General features: G+C 49.0%; 1 long non-coding RNA gene across 1 annotated transcript; it reads right to left on the bottom strand.

Moving 5' to 3' along the window:
• Window positions 1-6,419: 6,419 nt before the first annotated feature.
• LOC142929764 (uncharacterized) lies at window positions 6,420-17,571 on the bottom strand. Its single transcript, XR_012945912.1, has 2 exons — window positions 15,970-17,571; window positions 6,420-8,557 (listed from the first exon to the last, which is right to left on the bottom strand). It is a non-coding gene; the product is annotated as an uncharacterized LOC142929764 (long non-coding RNA).
• Between the last annotated feature and the right edge of the window lie 628 nt (window positions 17,572-18,199).

An 18,199-nucleotide genomic window follows, 5' to 3' on the forward strand; every position in this document is an offset into this window, starting at 1 on the left:
TCACGTGGTGGTGGGGTGAAGTGTGGGTAACGGTACTCTCACCTCTCCTTCCAACACATCCGATCGGCGTGGAAGAGTAGGCCAAATGCCCCCGGAGCTCACCGCGAGTGGAGGGGGGGGGGGCGCTTCCGTCTGCGGTGTCGCGAGCGATACATTACAGGGTCTGCACTGCCGTCTGCTGGTTGCATTGCACCCTGTGCGACACAGACCTCGTGTCCTCCTCCCACGGCAGGCTCCGATCGAACCAGGTAAGAATTGGAATCGTTATTCATCGTGGGGGCTGCGGCCCAGGGAGTTGCATCAACAAACGTTGCGAGTGCGAGACAGAGAGACGGTATGGCAAGTTGCCGGTGCTACGCGGACCGCAGTTTTGGGAATCCACTGCCGCTATTCAACCGCGTCGCTCAGCCTCCATCACATTTGTATTAAATCGTATGTGGAAATAAAAAAAAAACGATGTCTAAATATTTTGTGTAGTTACGATGACTTGTGACCCAGGTCACCCCTTGGCCAAATAGCAACTCAATAAACAAGCATACAGCACGCCCTCCCCCCCTTCCTTCCTATTTCTGTCCCTCCACGCAAACAACATTCCTCCTCAGTCTGACACGTAGCTTTCGCGACCAATATTATTCATAATAAAGTTTTCTTGGGTTAGAGCGCGTTATTTATTAATGTGTCGTAACCCTCCACCACGCGACACGGCAAAACAGTAAAAAAAAATGTGTCAAGTTTACAAAAGACAAATAGTTCACTACTTTAGCCCACCGGTGTGTTGAAGAGTAAATCAACATAATTTACAATTTTTTTTTTAGTTCGACGTTTCGCTGCTAATTACATCCAGCATAATCGGGCAATTTGCCAGAATGGTAAAGCCCTCCACTTGCTCCCGGTATTAAATAGAGCAGCAGCAGGGTGACGTCATCATTTAACCCATTTAGGTGCAGTGATTTGAGGCGGAGAGGGGGAGGGTATTGTTATTATATACTAGATTGGTAATCATAATGTTTTACCTACGTGACTTTATCGAATAGAACCAAAGAGTATGGATCCTTGCAGTCACGAAAGTTTCAAATCTAGAATCATTCAATTGTTATTAATTACTATTTGTTTCCCCTATATGGAATTATAATTGTAATATATATTTATTTAATAATACGCTTCCAGGCCGCACGCAGCCTGTAGCTGTCAGAGCGATTAAAGTTATTTCTATTTCTCTCAATTTCAATGGATTCTCTAATTAATCTTGTCCAGTAATAATTCGTTTTACACAACACTTCAACGTTATCAAAATAAATTGAATGTCCTTGTTGACAAGCATGTTCTGCCACTGCCGACAGTTGTATTTGCGATAATTGAATATTTCTTTGGTGTTCTTTTAGTCTTATGCTGATGTTACGTCCTGTCTGTCCAAAATAGCATCTGCCACATAAACAATTATTCCGATATGCACCTTCTGTTAGTAATTTAGGTAATTCGTCTTTAGTGCAAGATAATAGTTTTTATTTTATTTTGTGTACTGTACCAAATCTTACATGAATGTTTTGCTTTTTCAAAACACGGGCTAATTTGTCAGTTACTCCTGTGATATATGGTATGTTGATTGTTTCAACAATCTGATCGCTTTCAGCAGTGTTGCTTTGCGTTCGTGATTTGGCATTCAGTGCTCTGTTAATTTGAGCATTATTGTAGCCATTCTGTCGTAGTGCTTCTTTAACGTGTTTCATCTCTCTCACTAGACTTTCACCATCTGACACTGTTTTATCCCGATGTATGAGTGTCTTAATAAGAGATGATTTCTGAGCTGGGTGATGATGTGCATTCAGATAGCCATCAGTGTGTGTTCGCTTTCGATAAACTCTGTGTGTTATTTTACCATTAAGAGCATGTCCAAGAAAAATATGTAGGAACGGGAGTGTGTTATTCACCTCCATTTCCATGGTGAACTGGATGGCCAGGTTTTGTGCAATGAGATGATTTAGAAAATCATCAAGTGTATCTTTACCATGTGGCCAGACAACCAAAGTGTCATCACCATATCTAAACCCAAAAGATGGTTTTAATGTACTCGAGGCAAGTGCTCTTGTTTCAAAGTATTCCATGTACAGATTTGCGATGGCAGGACGCATCCGCAGTTTTTGAAACCCAATGCCGCAATTGACGTGCGTTGTTCAGCCTCCGCTTGTGATAACCCGGCTGTTAAATTGCATTCTTCATTTGTGATATTACAAGAACAAAAGATGGGGTGACGATGCACTCTGTCCCACACAGAGGTGACGATGCCACCTGCCCCACACAGAGATGACGATGCCACCTGCCCCACACAGGGGTGACGATGCACCCTGACACACACAAAGGTGACAATGAACTCTGCCCCACACAGGGGTGACGATGCACTCTGCCCCACACAGAGGTGACGATGCACTCTGCCCCACACAGAGGTGACGATGCACTCTGCACACACAGAGGTGACGATGCACTCTGCCCCACACAGAGGTGACGATGCACTCTGCCCCACACAAAGGTGACGATGCACTCTGCCCCACAGAGGTGACGATGCACTCTGTTCCACACAGGGGTGACGATGAACTCTGCCCCACACAGGGGTGACGATGCACTCTGACACACACAGAGGTGACGATGCCACCTGCTCCACACAGAGGTGACGATGCACCCTGACACACACAGGGGTGACGATGCACCCTGCCCCACACAGAGGTGACGATGTACTCTGACACACACAGGGGTGACGATGCACTCTGCCCCACACAGGGGTGACGATGCACTCTGCACACACAGGGGTGACGATGCCACCTGCCCCACACAGAGGTGACGATGCAATCTGCACACACAGGGGTGACGATGCACTCTGCCCCACACAGAGGTGACGATGCCTCCTGCCCCACACAGGGGTGACGATGTACTCTGTCCCACACAGGGGTGACGATGCCACTTGCCCCACACAGAGGTGACGATGCACTCTGCACACACAGGGGTGACGATGCACTCTACCCCACACAGAGGTGACGATGCCACCTGCCCCACACAGAGGTGACGATGCACTCTGCCCCACACAGGGGTGACGATGCCCTCTGTTCCACACAGGGGTGACGATGCACTCTGTTCCACACAGAGGTGAAGATGCACTCTGCACACACAGGGGTGACGATGCCACCTGCCCCAGACAGAGGTGACGATGCCACCTGCCCCAGACAGAGGTGACGATGCCACCTGCCCCACACAGAGGTGACGATGCACTCTGCCCCACACAGGGGTGACGATGCCCTCTGCACACACAGAGGTGACGATGAACTCTGACACACACAGAGATGACGATGCACTTTGCCACACACAGGGGTGACGATGCCCTCTGCACACACAGGGGTGACGATGCACTCTGTTCCACACAGGGGTGACGATGCCCTCTGCACACACAGGGGTGACGATGCACTCTGTTCCACACAAGGGTGACGATGCACTCTGTTCCACACAGAGGTGAAGATGCCACCTGCCCCAGACAGAGGTGACGATGCCACCTGCCCCACACAGAGGTGACGATTCACTCTGTCCCACACAGGGGTGACGATGCACTCTGCTCCACACAGGGGTGACGATGCACTCTGCTGAACGCAGGGGTGACGATGCGGCTTCTTCTTCTTCTTTCGTATGACTGATGATGTTAGATGCAGAAAAAACAATTCCCAAGATTAACATTCGGGTGGTCTCAAGCCAGCAGATCATCTCGTCAAGGAACCAGCGGGACTGTCTCTCCGCTCTGCTGTCTCCTTCGTATTGATGGATGCGGGAATGGCGTCGTTACACGTTGCACTTTGTTCTGGATGACCACACTCTGCTGGAGAGGTTTCTGCATCTGCCGTACTTTCATTGCATTGATGATTATTATTATTGCCGTATTGTCATTGTATTAATTGTTATTGGCGTATTGTTATTGTATTGATTGTTATTGCCGTATTGTTGTTGCATTGATTGTTATTGCCGTATTGTTGTTACATTGATTGTTATTGCCGTATTGTTGTTACATTGATTGTTATTGCTGTATTGTTGTTGCATTGATTGTTATTGCCGTATTGTGATTGCATTGCTTGTTATTGCCGTATTGTTATTACATTGATTGTTATTGCCGTATTGTTGTTACATTGATTGTTATTGCCGTATTGTTATTACATTGATTGTTATTGCCGTATTGTCATTGTATTGATTGTTATTGCCGTATTGTTGTTGCATTGATTGTTATTGCTGTATTGTTGTTGCATTGATTGTTATTGCTGTATTGTTGTTGCATTGATTGTTATTGCCGTATTGTTATTACATTGATTGTTATTGCCGTATTGTTGTTGCATTGATTGTTATTGCTGTATTGTTGTTGCTGTATTGTTGTTGCATTGATTGTTATTGCCGTATTGTTATTACATTGATTGTTATTGCCGTATTGTTGTTGCATTGATTGTTATTGCTGTATTGTTGTTACATTGATTGTTATTGCCGTATTGTTGTTGCATTGATTGTTATTGCTGTATTGTTGTTACATTGATTGTTATTGCCGTATTGTTGTTGCATTGATTGTTATTGCCGTATTGTTGTTGCATTGATTGTTATTGCCGTATTGTTGTTGCATTGATTGTTATTGCTGTATTGTTGTTGCATTGATTGTTATTGCTGTATTGTTGTTGCATTGATTGTTATTGCTGTATTGTTGTCACATTGATCGTTATTGCCGTATTGTTGTTGCATTGATTGTTATTGCTGTATTGTTGTTGCATTGATTGTTATTGCTGTATTGTTGTTGCATTTATTGTTATTGCTGTATTGTTGTTACATTGATTGTTATTGCCGTATTGTTGTTGCATTGATTGTTATTGCCGTATTGTTATTACATTGATTGTTATTGCCGTATTGTTGTTGCATTGATTGTTATTGCTGTATTGTTATTGCATTGATTGTTATTGCCGTATTGTTGTTGCATTGATTGTTATTGCTGTATTGTTATTGCATTGATTGTTATTGCCGTATTGTCGTTAAAACCCAATGTAGGACCCACCTGAAAAAAAAGTCACGTGACTTGGAGTGGCTATCCTAAACTCAAACTAAAAACTGTTTTTATTTCACGAGGTAAGGCCCACTGAGCTATGTAGCTCTTTTTCCGAAGCGACCTGGCCATCACAAATAATAGCGCAACGGAGTGGCTTATCAATGTGGACATTTACAGCAGCCGAATACTCTAAACGCGTGTTGTCGATTCTAAATGTGGAGGGAAAACCTGGAGGACTCGGAGAATAATCCATACGACCACGTGGAGAGAGACACGCAAATATACAGCAGGCATCCAGGCGAGGGACCGAACCTATGCCCTCTTGTTTGTCATACGAGGGAGATAATATTTCGCCACCATGGCGATAAGAATTTATCCGGAATAAGTAAGTAAATTATTACTCATAATTGAATGTTTTTGGGTTAGATCGGGTAAATATAAATCTGTCTTTAAACCCGTCATCACCCGACACAGCCAATTAGTAAAGTTTGTCACGTAAGCAAACATGCAAATGAGTTACTAGTTCAGCATACCGTTGTGTTGGAGAGTAAAGCAACAACAAGTACGACGTTTCGCCTGATGACGCTCACCAGGCGAGAGACAGAATTGTGGAGAAATCCTCATCCTGTTTCGGACTTAAATCGAGGGGTGAATGTGGTGTCGTCACTTGTTAACAAATCAGGTGCGAAGAGCAGAGGGGGGGGGGGTTAATGTCGTCATATAACTTACAATGTATATCTATTTTAGTTGGGCTATTCAGAAAAATCCACGCGTCCATGGGGAGAACATGAACAAACTCAAAATGTACATGCGTCAGGGTCAGGATCGAACCGACGGACCTCCTGCATACCAGGCGAGGGGAGATAACATCTCGCCACCGGGGCGAGATGTTATTCATTCTGGACACACTGAGTAAAGTATTGCCCTCATATGATTCACGTCGCATTTAACGTCATGCTGCCTTTTCCATACAAAGTTCAAGACGTCATCGTGGCCGGAGGCGTGGATGGCACCACGTGGATGGCACCACGTGGATGGCACCACGCCTCATTGGCTTAGGCGTCCTACGCCGCGCCAGACCCCGCAGTCACCTCCACCAATGCGCCCCATCGCTGTCCTGCAATGTGCCCTGACGCCTGCTCTTCCCCACGGTCGCCTGACGCATCGTGACCCGCTCCGGTGGCCGTGTTGGCGATGCGCCCTGCCCAGTCCTGCACGCACAGAAACTGCTTTTTTTGTAATGTTTAATGTGTGTTGTCCTTCCTCTCCCCCCCCACCCCCACACCTCCAATGAGCACGATTGGCCACGTAGGGTGCGAAATAAGTTTAACATTACATACATGTGTAGTGACGCAGATCGAGACAGTAATACTTGGAGGCACTTCTTTATTAAACAAGCATCATCGGGATAACACACACCCTACGTGGGTGCACACTTTTATAATCAAGATCGTCTATTGTCGGCGGCACTACTTAGAATAGCTGGTAGGCTGTAATAATAGGTTTTCCCCCTTTAATCTGGCAAAGGAGGTCCCATGATGTAGCTGGTAGGCTGTCTGACTAAGAGCACCCCGGGATGGTGAAGATGCAGACGATGACGAGGAGATGGTGACGATGAAGTTCTTGAACAGCACGACGGGGATTCCACTTTCAGCAACAGCCCCGAGCTCCCGCTCACGGCCCCCTCTTATACTCCCAGCGTGGCCTTGCTCCGCCCCGGCCACGCCCCCTTTCTGGAACCTACTCGCGGGTTCCTGAGGCTTCCCGATGGGCCCCTTCTGTGACCTTTCCCCCCTAGATGTCTCCTCTCGTGTCTATCGTGGCCTGCTGACGCGAGAACTGCCGTACACCGCAGTTACCCTTTTCTGCCAGCAGCCAGCGCCATACCACTACATATGTGTTTGTATGTTGAACTTACCTGTGTATGCGTAGTGGGTTCCACGGGGGCACACACTTGGTCTGGGAGGCACCACGTTTTTTATACGTCCCTAACCAGGCTACTATTTAAGACAACACTGTTAACTTAACCCCGACAGGGTAACTACTAAATAAGAGCCCTATCAGGGCAATTACATTACCGTGCCAGGCAGTCACGTACTGCCTGGCCCGCTAATCCGAGCATGATGATCGAAGACCGAAGCGACGTGACTCGAGGGGATGATTCTAGAAGACAGCCCAGATCGCTCTCGGGACTCGGCTTTTATGCTCCTCAGCGTGACCTGGCCCCGCCCCCGGCCACGCCTACTTCTGGATCTTACTAGAAGCTCGAGGACCCTATACCACGTGTCCCATTACCTCTTCTGTCCGGTCACGTGCCCTCTCGGGTTCACCCAGACTGTTACGTCCTTAACCGACCTCTCTCTGTAACCAGAACAATGCCCCCTAGGGTTCCCTTCCATGCCATCCGCACTCTGGTTCCAGAGAGAGGCTTTGACACGGACAGTTCCACTTTACTCTCAGTTGCTGGCGCTACACCACAGTGACTCGCTATACGTCACTACATATGTCTTGTTTGTTGAACTTCTTTCACACCGTGTATGTACGTAGCATTTTTTTGCACCGTTTATGTACGTTCAACTTACGTGTGCATGTATGTATATTGAACTTCTTTAGCACTAAGTATGTTGAACTTCTTTTGCACCGTACATAGCCAACCGCGCTAATCGGAGGTGCGGAGGAAGTACAACAAAATATAAACGAAAGAGCCGTTCTAAAGAAATGAGTTTTCCATCCAGATTGTTTTCCTTCCCCCACACCTCCGATTAGCGCGTTTGGCTACGCAAGGTGCGAAATAAGTTCACCATACAAACACATGCGTGCCTTACCTGCCACGTTCCCATCAGGGTTGCGCCGCATTGCTTCGACTGTATTTTGGACTTTTCGTACAATTCTGCGCCAACTTTAAACGGCGATGTTGGACGTAGCCACACGCGCCGTGTGGCTATTGTCGATCCACTGCTGGATGAGCGCCTCTAACTCAGCTCGGGCCGTGGAATTTTCCTGCACGGACTTCCGTACACTTCAGTCAGCGTGGACTGGTGACGGGGGGGGGGGGGAATAGACATTGGAGCGGAGTGCAGTACAGCAGGAGATTTTGCTGCATTGCCCTTTTTGCTGACATTGCGGAATTGCAGCAGCAGCAACAACAACAACAACCGCCATTCGCCACGAATTGGTGGTGACGTCACCACGGCGCTTGTGTCGGCTATGTGCACGTTGAGGCCACGTGAAGTGTCGAACGCCAGCCGGCAGGAGGTCACGGGGCAGACCCAGGTGCCACGGGTCGATTGACCGAGATGACTGGCAGATGCACCACCTGTGCCCCCTACTGTGCCAACTTGCTGTGCTTTAGCCACCCGGCGTTCCGCTCATTGTTGTGAGCCCAGGGGCAGCAGTAGTGGCAGCCACACGTCCAACGAGCACTGTTGAGGTTCGACGCCCCTTGTCTCTCGAGATGTGACGAGAGATCGGATGCCTTTGGGGCCGTCCATAAATGACGTCACGTACCTGGGGGGGGGGGGTCAGACAATTGTGACGATGTGTCACGAGGGGGGGGGGGGTGAGAAATGTGACGTCACATCAAAATGCGCAACTTTAGATAAATATAGACAACACGTTCTACTTAATTAAATAGACTTAAAAAAATGTTTTCTCCTACAACATCAGAGTGCAGCGCCACTTTAAATACGGCACTACAATGACAATAGTTTTAAGCGAATTGAAGCATGTTTTATATATTTTTTTTGGGGGGGGGCAGAGCTTTGTGACGTCATATTTGAGGTGGGGGTGTCTGACTTTTTGTGACGCCGTGTGACGACGGGGGGGGGGGCGGGGGTCAAAAATCGTCCAAAATCGCGTGACGTCATTTATGGACGGCCCCATTTCGGGTGGTTCGATCAGTGCTGAAGACGCCTTGACGTGAGCAGTCGGTGTGAAACCCCGAGCAAGACTGGCGCGTGTCCGCCACGGGAGGGGGCCCTCAATAAATCACTGCCCAGCAGCGGCGCCGAGTGGCCGCTTGCCGCTCAACGGCGACGTGGGCTTGAGGATGAAATCAATAAATCATTCCGAGGCAGCAGCCAATACAATGGCATGATTCTCTCCCAACGTGACACGTTCCTGTCCGTCTGCGCGCACAAAAAATAACAACAACGGAGCGGCGTGGTCATACGCGAAGGTCGATTTCTCTTCACTTGTTTATGAGCCGCGCCTTCATTGACAAACTGCGTGGATGATCAAACAGCGTTAGCGGCTGCATTCGTCAAATTGTTAAATCCCTCGCCTGGCATGCAGCAGGTCGTGGGTTCGATCCCGACCCCGACGCCTGTTGCTGTGTAACTTGGAGTTTGCGTGTCTCTCTTTCTTTCTCTCTCTCTCTCTCTCCCCGTGGTCGCGTGGATTTTTCTCCTGGTCCTCCGGTTTTCCGCTCCATATTTATAATCAACAGGCACTTAGATTTCACGTGATAAGCCACTTCGTTGAGCTATCGATTGTGATAGCAAGGTCGCTTCTGAGAAAACAGCCGCATAGCGCAGTGGTCCTGACCTGGTAAAATACAAAATAAAATTTTACTTAAAACTTTCGTGACCGCAGGAATTCACATTCTTTGGTTCTTTCGGTAAAGTCACGTAGGCAGAAAAAAAAAATAAAGATAAAAAAATAAAAACAAAAACCACTGCGTTTCGATCGCAACAGAAGCGGTCGTCATCAGCGAAAAACGTCGTGATTTTTTTAAAATTAACTTTACTTTAAAAAAAATATATTTGTTTCTATCTACGTGACTTTATCGAAAGAACCAAAGGACGAGAATACGAAATAATTGAGAGTTTTAACAGAGCTGCTCTGTGAGTCTCGCAGCACGGCGCTGCCATCGGTCTGGACCAGGGTTCCACAACGTGCGGCTCCCGATCCTAATGCGGCTCTTTAATGGAGTGACTCGCAACGTTCTCCACGAAGGACCACCGCCGTCTTCTTCCTTGGTTCTTTCGCTAAAGTCACGTAGAATGAGAATAAAATAATAAAATGAGACGATAAAATTCTCACGACGTGTCGGCCACAACACAAGCGGCCTTCATCAGGTGAAGGGGGCGAGACTGTCTGGTAGGACAGCGCTGGAGTGAAAGAGCCACGTTCAGATACGGCCTTTAAGCTGTGTGAGAGGAACAAAGCGCCCTCAAATTTCAGCACCACGGGCGCTTTGAGGGCGCTTTGTTCCTCTCACACAGCTTAAAGGCCGTATCTGAACGTGGCTCTTTCACTCCAGCGCTGTCCTACCAGACAGTCTCGCCCCCTTCACCTGATGAAGGCCGCTTGTGTTGTGGCCGAAACGTCGTGAGAATATTATTGTGTTATTTTATTTTATCAATGTATTATTTTATTATCATTCTACGTGACTTTACCGAAAGAACCAAAGAAGATGAATCATTGCAGTCACGAAAGCTTTAAATCGAGACAAGTAGCCTTCATCAGGTGAAAGGACAGAACTGTCGGGACGACAGTGCTTCAATGAGCGCTGCTGAGATTTGTAGCGTCTTTTTAAGCTCGGTGAGAGGCGTGAAACGTCTTGACAAAGGAGTTTACGTATCAAAGCAGGAGAATTTGGCATTGAAATAGCTGAGGGATTAGCATGTGACAGAAATAGCTATGTTAAAGTCAAAGGTTACCTATCAACAGAGGCATTTAGTATATGGACGCTAAAGGCCTCCAACTACCCAACTATCATACAGTAAACCGATGTGCAAAAAACTAAGTCTATATTACATCAATATAATAAATATACTTAATATATTCTTCAATAAGCTGGGCTATTAATCACAAAGCAACTGGGTATACACTACAATATATAGTGAGTGTATTTTAAGCTCTGTGAGAGGCATGAAACGTCTTGACAAAGGAGTTTACGTATTAAAGCAGGAGAATTTAGCATTGAAATAGCTGAGGGATTAGCTTGTGACAGAAATAGCTATGTTAAAGTCAAAGTTTACCTATCAACAGAGTCATTTTGTATATGGACGCTAAAGGCCTCCAACTACCCAACTATCACACAGTAAAAGCCGTCTTGTATTCACAGGCGTTGCGGATATTGATTTTTTTAGGTTTTGTTACCGAATAAAAAAAAACCGACTCCTCTTGTTAGTTTGGACGCAGAGTCACGGCTGCCTTCCCGCATGCGGCGTGCCCCCCGCACGCACCTCCGATGAGCGCGGTCGGCTACGTATGGTGCGAAAGAAGTTCAACGAAGGCACGTGCACACCGCGACGTGGACGCTTCAAACTCGAGTGCGGTGGAGACCGAAGCTGCGGCCCGCCGCGAAAGCGTTGCAGTTCGCGACGACGATTCGGGGGAGATTTTAAAACGTGATGTAGTTCTCCCACACAGCTTAAAGGACGCGACCTGGGCTTGGCTGTTTTCACTCCAAGGCTGTCCTCATGACAGCACGGTTCCTTCACCTGATGAAGGCCACTTGTGTTGTGGCTGAAACGTCCTGAATTTTTTATTTTATTTTTTGTTGTTTGTTACGTGACTTTTCCGAATAGAACCAAAGAGTATGGATCCTTGCAGTCACGAAAGTTTTAAATCTAGAAGTGATGTAATTACAGCGCTGGGCACAATGATGGTTCGCGACGCCACTTGAGTGAGCATCACGTGCCCACTCTGGGCACACCGCGTGAGGTCGCGCGCTGGTAGCTTTCAAAACTGACGTTTTTAAAGCCTCGGAGCTGGAATTCAGCGGAATGACGCGAGAGCCGAATAGTGTCAGGAGACCCACAGTCTGTGCTGCCACTGGTGGCGCAGGGCTGAGGCCACCAATTCAGATCCGGGCTGAACGAGAGGGGGCTGATGAACCCCGGACTCAAACCCAGCAGCATCGATGTCCAGGCACAGTGTCTCTGACCCCCCACCACCACCACTTTGTTTCCACTTCCACTGCTGGTTCGTGGTGGTCACGCCGTGGTGTGACCTGGTGGTGCTACCGGTGGGTGCCCATGGGGCGAGTCCCACAATCCGCGCGCGCCGCCTCAATGTGTGTACGGTGTGTGTGGTTCGTCTGTATGTGTGTATGTACGGTGTGTGTGGTTCGTCTGTATGTGTGTATGTACGGTGTGTGTGGTTCGTCTGTATGTGTGTATGTACGGTGTGTGTGGTTCGTCTGTATGTGTGTATGTACGGTGTGTGTGGTTCGTCTGTATGTGTGTATGTACGGTGTGTGTGGTTCGTCTGTATGTGTGTATGTACGGTGTGTGTGGTTCGTCTGTATGTACGGTGTGTCTGGTTCGTCTGTATGTGTGTATGTACGGTGTGTGTGGTTCGTCTGTATGTGTGTATGTACGGTGTGTGTGGTTCGTCTGTATGTGTGTATGTACGGTGTGTGTGGTTCGTCTGTATGTGTGTATGTACGGTGTGTCTGGTTCGTCTGTATGTGTGTATGTACGGTGTGTGTGGTTCGTCTGTATGTACGGTGTGTGTGGTTCGTCTGTATGTGTGTATGTACGGTGTGTGTGGTTCGTCTGTATGTGTGTATGTACGGTGTGTGTGGTTCGTCTGTATGTGTGTATGTACGGTGTGTCTGGTTCGTCTGTATGTGTGTATGTACGGTGTGTCTGGTTCGTCTGTATGTGTGTATGTACGGTGTGTGTGGTTCGTCTGTATGTGTGTATGTACGGTGTGTGTGGTTCGTCTGTATGTGTGTATGTACGGTGTGTGTGGTTCGTCTGTATGTGTGTATGTACGGTGTGTGTGGTTCGTCTGTATGTGTGTATGTACGGTGTGTCTGGTTCGTCTGTATGTGTGTATGTACGGTGTGTGTGGTTCGTCTGTATGTGTGTGTGTGTACGGTGTGTCTGGTTCGTCTGTATGTGTGTATGTACGGTGTGTCTGGTTCGTCTGTATGTGTGTATGTACGGTGTGTGTGGGTCGTCTGTATGTGTGTATGTACGGTGTGTCTGGTTCGTCTGTATGTGTGTATGTACGGTGTGTGTGGTTCGTCTGTATGTGTGTATGTACGGTGTGTGTGGTTCGTCTGTATGTGTGTATGTACGGTGTGTCTGGTTCGTCTGTATGTGTGTATGTACGGTGTGTGTGGTTCGTCTGTATGTGTGCATGTACGGCGTGTGTGGTTCGTCTGTATGTGTGTATGTACGGTGTGTCTGGTTCGTCTGTATGTGTGTATGTACGGTGTGTGTGGTTCGTCTGTATGTGTGTATGTACGGTGTGTCTGGTTCGTCTGTATGTGTGTATGTACGGTGTGTCTGGTTCGTCTGTATGTGTCTATGTACGGTGTGTGTGGTTCGTCTGTATGTGTGTATGTACGGTGTGTGTGGTTCGTCTGTATGTGTGTATGTATGTACGGTGTGTCTGGTTCGTCTGTATGTGTGTATGTACGGTGTGTCTGGATCGTCTGTATGTGTCTATGTACGGTGTGTGTGGTTCGTCTGTATGTGTGTATGTATGTACGGTGTGTCTGGTTCGTCTGTATGTGTGTATCCACGGTGTGTCTGGTTCGTCTGTATGTATGTATGTACGGTGTGTCTGGTTCGTCTGTATGTGTGTAAGTACGGTGTGTCTGGTTCGTCTGTATGTGTGTATGTACGGTGTGTGTGGGTCGTCTGTATGTGTGTATGTACGGTGTGTCTGGTTCGTCTGTATGTGTGTATGTACGGTGTGTGTGGTTCGTCTGTATGTGTGTATGTACGGTGTGTGTGGTTCGTCTGTATGTGTGTATGTACGGTGTGTCTGGTTCGTCTGTATGTGTGTATGTACGGTGTGTGTGGTTCGTCTGTATGTGTGTATGTACGGTGTGTCTGGTTCGTCTGTATGTGTGTACGTACGGTGTGTGTGGTTCGTCTGTATGTGTGTATGTACGGTGTGTCTGGTTCGTCTGTATGTGTGTATGTACGGTGTGTCTGGTTCGTCTGTATGTGTGTATGTACGGTGTGTGTGGTTCGTCTGTATGTGTGTATGTACGGTGTGTGTGGTTCGTCTGTATGTATGTACGGTGTGTCTGGTTCGTCTGTATGTGTGTATGTACGGTGTGTGTGGTTCGTCTGTATGTGTGTATGTACGGTGTGTGTGGTTCGTCTGTATGTGTGTATGTACGGTGTGTGTGGTTCGTCTGTATGTGTGTATGTACGGTGTGTCTGGTTCGTCTGTATGTGTGTATGTACGGTGTGTCTGGTTCGTCTGTATGTGTGTATCCACGGTGTGTCTGGTTCGTCTGTATGTATGTCCGGTGTGTCTGGTTCGTCTGTATGTGTGTGTGTACGGTGTGTCTGGTTCGTATGTATGTGTGTATGTACGATGTGTCTGGTTCGTCTGTATGTGTGTATGTACGGTGTATCTGGTTCGTCTGTATGTGTGTATGTACGGTGTATCTGGTTCGTCTGTATGTGTGTATGTACGGTGTATCTGGTTCGTCTGTATGTCTGTATGTACGGAGCCAACCGCGCTAATCGGAATTGCGGGAGAAGGGCAACAATCTATGGGTCTCTGTGTGAGTCTGTGTCTCTGTGTGAGTCTATGGGTCTCTGTGTGAGTCTATGGGTCTCTGTGTGAGTCTATGTGTCTCTGTGAGTCTATGTGTCTCTTTGTGAGTCTATGGGTCTCTTTGTGAGTCTCTGGGTCTCTGTGCGAGTATGTGGGTCTCTGTGTGAGTCTATGGGTCTCTGTGTGAGTCTATGTGTCTCTGTGAGTCTATGTGTCTCTGTGTGAGTCTATGGATCTCTGTGTGAGTCTATGGCTCTCTGTCTGAGTCTATGGGTCTCTGTGTGAGTCTGTGTCTTTGTGTGAGTCTATGGGTCTCTGTGTAAGTCGATGGGTCTCTGCGTGAGTCTATGGGTCTCTGCGTGAGTCTATGGGCCTCTGTGTGAGTCTATGGGTCTCTTTGTGAGTCTGTGAGTCTCGGTGTGAGTCTGTGGGTCCCTGTGTGAGTCTATGGATCTCTGTGCGAGTCTATGGATCTTTGTGTGAGTCTATGGGTCTATGTGTCAGTCTATGGGTCTCTGTATGAGTCTATGGATCTCTGTGCGAGTCTATGGATCTCTGTGCGAGTCTATGGAGCTCTATGTGAGTCTATGGGTCTATGTGTGAGTCTATGGGTCTCTGTATGAGTCTATGGATCTCTGTGCGAGTCTATGGATTTCTGTGCGAGTCTATGGACCTCTGTGTGAGTCTATGGATCTCTGTGCGAGTCTATGGAGCTCTGTGCGAGTCTATGGATCTCTGTGTGAGTCTATGGGTCTATGTGTGAGTCTATGGGTCTCTGTATGAGTCTATGGATCTCTGTGTGAGTCTATGGGTCTATGCGTGAGTCTATGGGCTCTGTATGAGTCTATGGATCTCTGTGCGAGTCTATGGATCTCTGTGCGAGTCTATGGGTCTCTGTGTGAGTCTATGTGTCTCTGTGAGTCTATGTGTCTCTGTGTGAGTCTATGGATCTCTGTGTGAGTCTATGGCTCTCTGTGTGAGTCTATGGGTATCTGTGTGAGTCTGTGTCTTTGTGTGAGTCTATGGGTCTCTGTGTAAGTCGATGGGTCTCTGCGTGAGTCTATGGGTTTCTGCGTGAGTCTATGGGCCTCTGTGTGAGTCTATGGGTCTCTTTGTGAGTCTGTGAGTCTCTGTGTGAGTCTGTGGGTCCCTGTGTGAGTCTATGGATCTCTGTGCGAGTCTATGGATCTTTGTGTGAGTCTATGGGTCTATGTGTGAGTCTATGGGTCTCTGTATGAGTCTATGGATCTCTGTGCGAGTCTATGGATCTCTGTGCGAGTCTATGGATCTCTGTGTGAGTCTATGTATATACGTTGAACTTCTTTCGCACAGCCGTACGTACCCAAACGGTGTTAATCAGAGGTGCGAGGGAAGGACAGCGACACTAAACCACAACAATCAGTGCGCGAGACAGCGAGTGAGTGAAAGACGCTCACCCGGTCCGAGCCAATTCCGAAACTCTCCCGAGCGCGGCGGCGGTGGCGGCGGGAATCGTCAGCGGGTGAGGGTCACGGGAGAGACCGCGCTCGGTGGCTCGGCGTGTGACCGCTGATGAGTCGATCCCGCGGGTCGCCGTGCGGACCGCACTCCCCTTGATTCGGGCGCTGCCGCTTTCGTTTGCGCGCCGAGCGGTCGCTGACCTCTCCGTAAATCAGCCTCCGCGCTCGCTCCCTCCGTCGGAGGGCTTCTGACGGCGTCCTGCGGGCGCTCTGACGAGATGGCGGGCGGGCGCGTGCGTGATAATGGGGGTGCGGATGGAACATTCGCATCTCCATTCGGAGATGACGTCGTTTGCCCGGAGGCGACGGGACGCGTCAGTGATAAAAGTTTTGGCTGCGCGTAATTGCGAGTGCAGCCGCGTGCGCGCGCGCGCGCGAGAGGGAGGGAGATGCCTTCCTCCTCCGAAGAAGCCGGGGCAAATTGGGTGATCGCATCGGCGTGCTCTCATCTCCACAACTGCTGAATATACCGAGAGAAAAAAAAACACTCACAAACTAGTCCAAATATTATTCCCCGTGTGGCTTTAACAAACTGTAGGGGCTATGTGCTGTTGGCGAGTGTGAAGGCCGACACGGCACACGAGGGGGGTGGGTGGCCAACACCACGCCCAGCCGCCTTTGTCTCCCCAATGCTAACGTTTGCACACCGCGCCACGTACTCATTTGAGGCTGAGTCGACCCAGGGGAAGCCCGGTACCCGTTCAGATAATCGTCACCGATGTTGGTCGTAAGCAGGAATCGAACTCGGGTCGCCGGGTTCACAGCGCAGTGCGCTAACCGCTACGCTATCGCTCCCGGCAGTGTGTGTGTGTGTGCCCCTCACTAGAACAACAAAAGACAAAGACGCGCGCGCACACACTGATGCGTAGACACGCACGCGTGGGTTGATTCCCGGCCCTCATCATCAGCTCCGTCGGACCAGCACCGCGAGACACGCGCGAGGGCGACATGAAGTCGGAATGAAGTCCCCGGCTGACGGAACTCCGCGACCCTCCCCCTCCGCGACTCTTAATTGCTTCACTGCCAAGATTGTTTGGCGGGGGGCGGGGGGGTGGTGGAATGAGTCATCCCTAAGCGGCGGAGATTAGAGGCGGTCCACAGGGAGTCGCCGACAAGATCCACCGCGGCGACCTGCGGCCCGGGGCTTCGGAGGCGAGGGCTGGGCAATGATGCTCGCCGCGTAGCTGCGAACGTCCCAAACTCTGTGGGCTGAGAGGTGGATGGCAGATAGCAGTGCAGCAAGCGGTGGGTTCCAGAACCAGCGCGTTCCTCCACCGGACTCTGGTTCCCTTCGCCCTCCCCCCCATCCACCCCTCCCAGCGGGATTTAGCTGGTAAGATTAAAACAAATTGTTTCAGTTTTATTCCTATATTTTTTGTAAGTGATTTGTTTACCTTTCCTATACTTTGCACACCAATCGTGTTTTTTTTGTTGGTATTATTTGTTGTTTTTTTACGTTCTGACCCCGTGCCACTGCTGGACATCTGTGAAAAAAGAGCTTCATAGCTCATCGGATTCCTCCTCCAGTACAAATAAATATTCTGGTTCTGACACGAAGCCAAATACTCATTGGACACCGGGCAGGACCCTCCCGAAAGAGTGTCTCGAGTCTCAGTGAGGCCGTTCTGGATGCCGTAGGTATCTGATAGCGTTGTATTCACGCTTGCAATTGCATTAAGAGACAGACAGAGGAACACGTGCATTGGAGAACGCACGCGGTTTAGAGACACCGCCCAGACGGTTACGTGAGCGAGCCCACGAGCAGAAGAGACCTGGGCCAGAAGGGACCTGTGCCAGAAGGGACCAGGCCTGATCGTGAGGAGTAATAACGGAGCAGCAGCCAAAGGATGGAACGAGTCCGAGAAGACGTGCCCGGAGGAGATGGAGCGATGTGATCACGTCGTGTGCAGGGGTCGGGTGGGATGAATAACATCGTGAGAGGTGGACGGTACCTTGGGGAGGTCTCCATCCAGCAGTGGATGGATCATGGCTGGAGGTGGCAGTGTGGCGTGGTGGGCGGGGGAGTTTGTGAGCCACAACACAAACAAATGTGTAAAGACCATGGGGGGGAGGGGGGGGAGCTGTCTTGGGGTGAAGCACAGAAAGCTGCGATAGACCTTCCGGCATTGCGTGGGGCTTGTCGCGGCCTTGTGCTCCACAGGGAACG

Source organism: Petromyzon marinus, chromosome 34, assembly GCF_048934315.1.
Source record: "Petromyzon marinus isolate PM22_M1 ecotype Great Lakes invasive population chromosome 34, UKy_Petmar_22M1.pri1.0, whole genome shotgun sequence".
Taxonomy (NCBI): domain Eukaryota; kingdom Metazoa; phylum Chordata; class Hyperoartia; order Petromyzontiformes; family Petromyzontidae; genus Petromyzon; species Petromyzon marinus.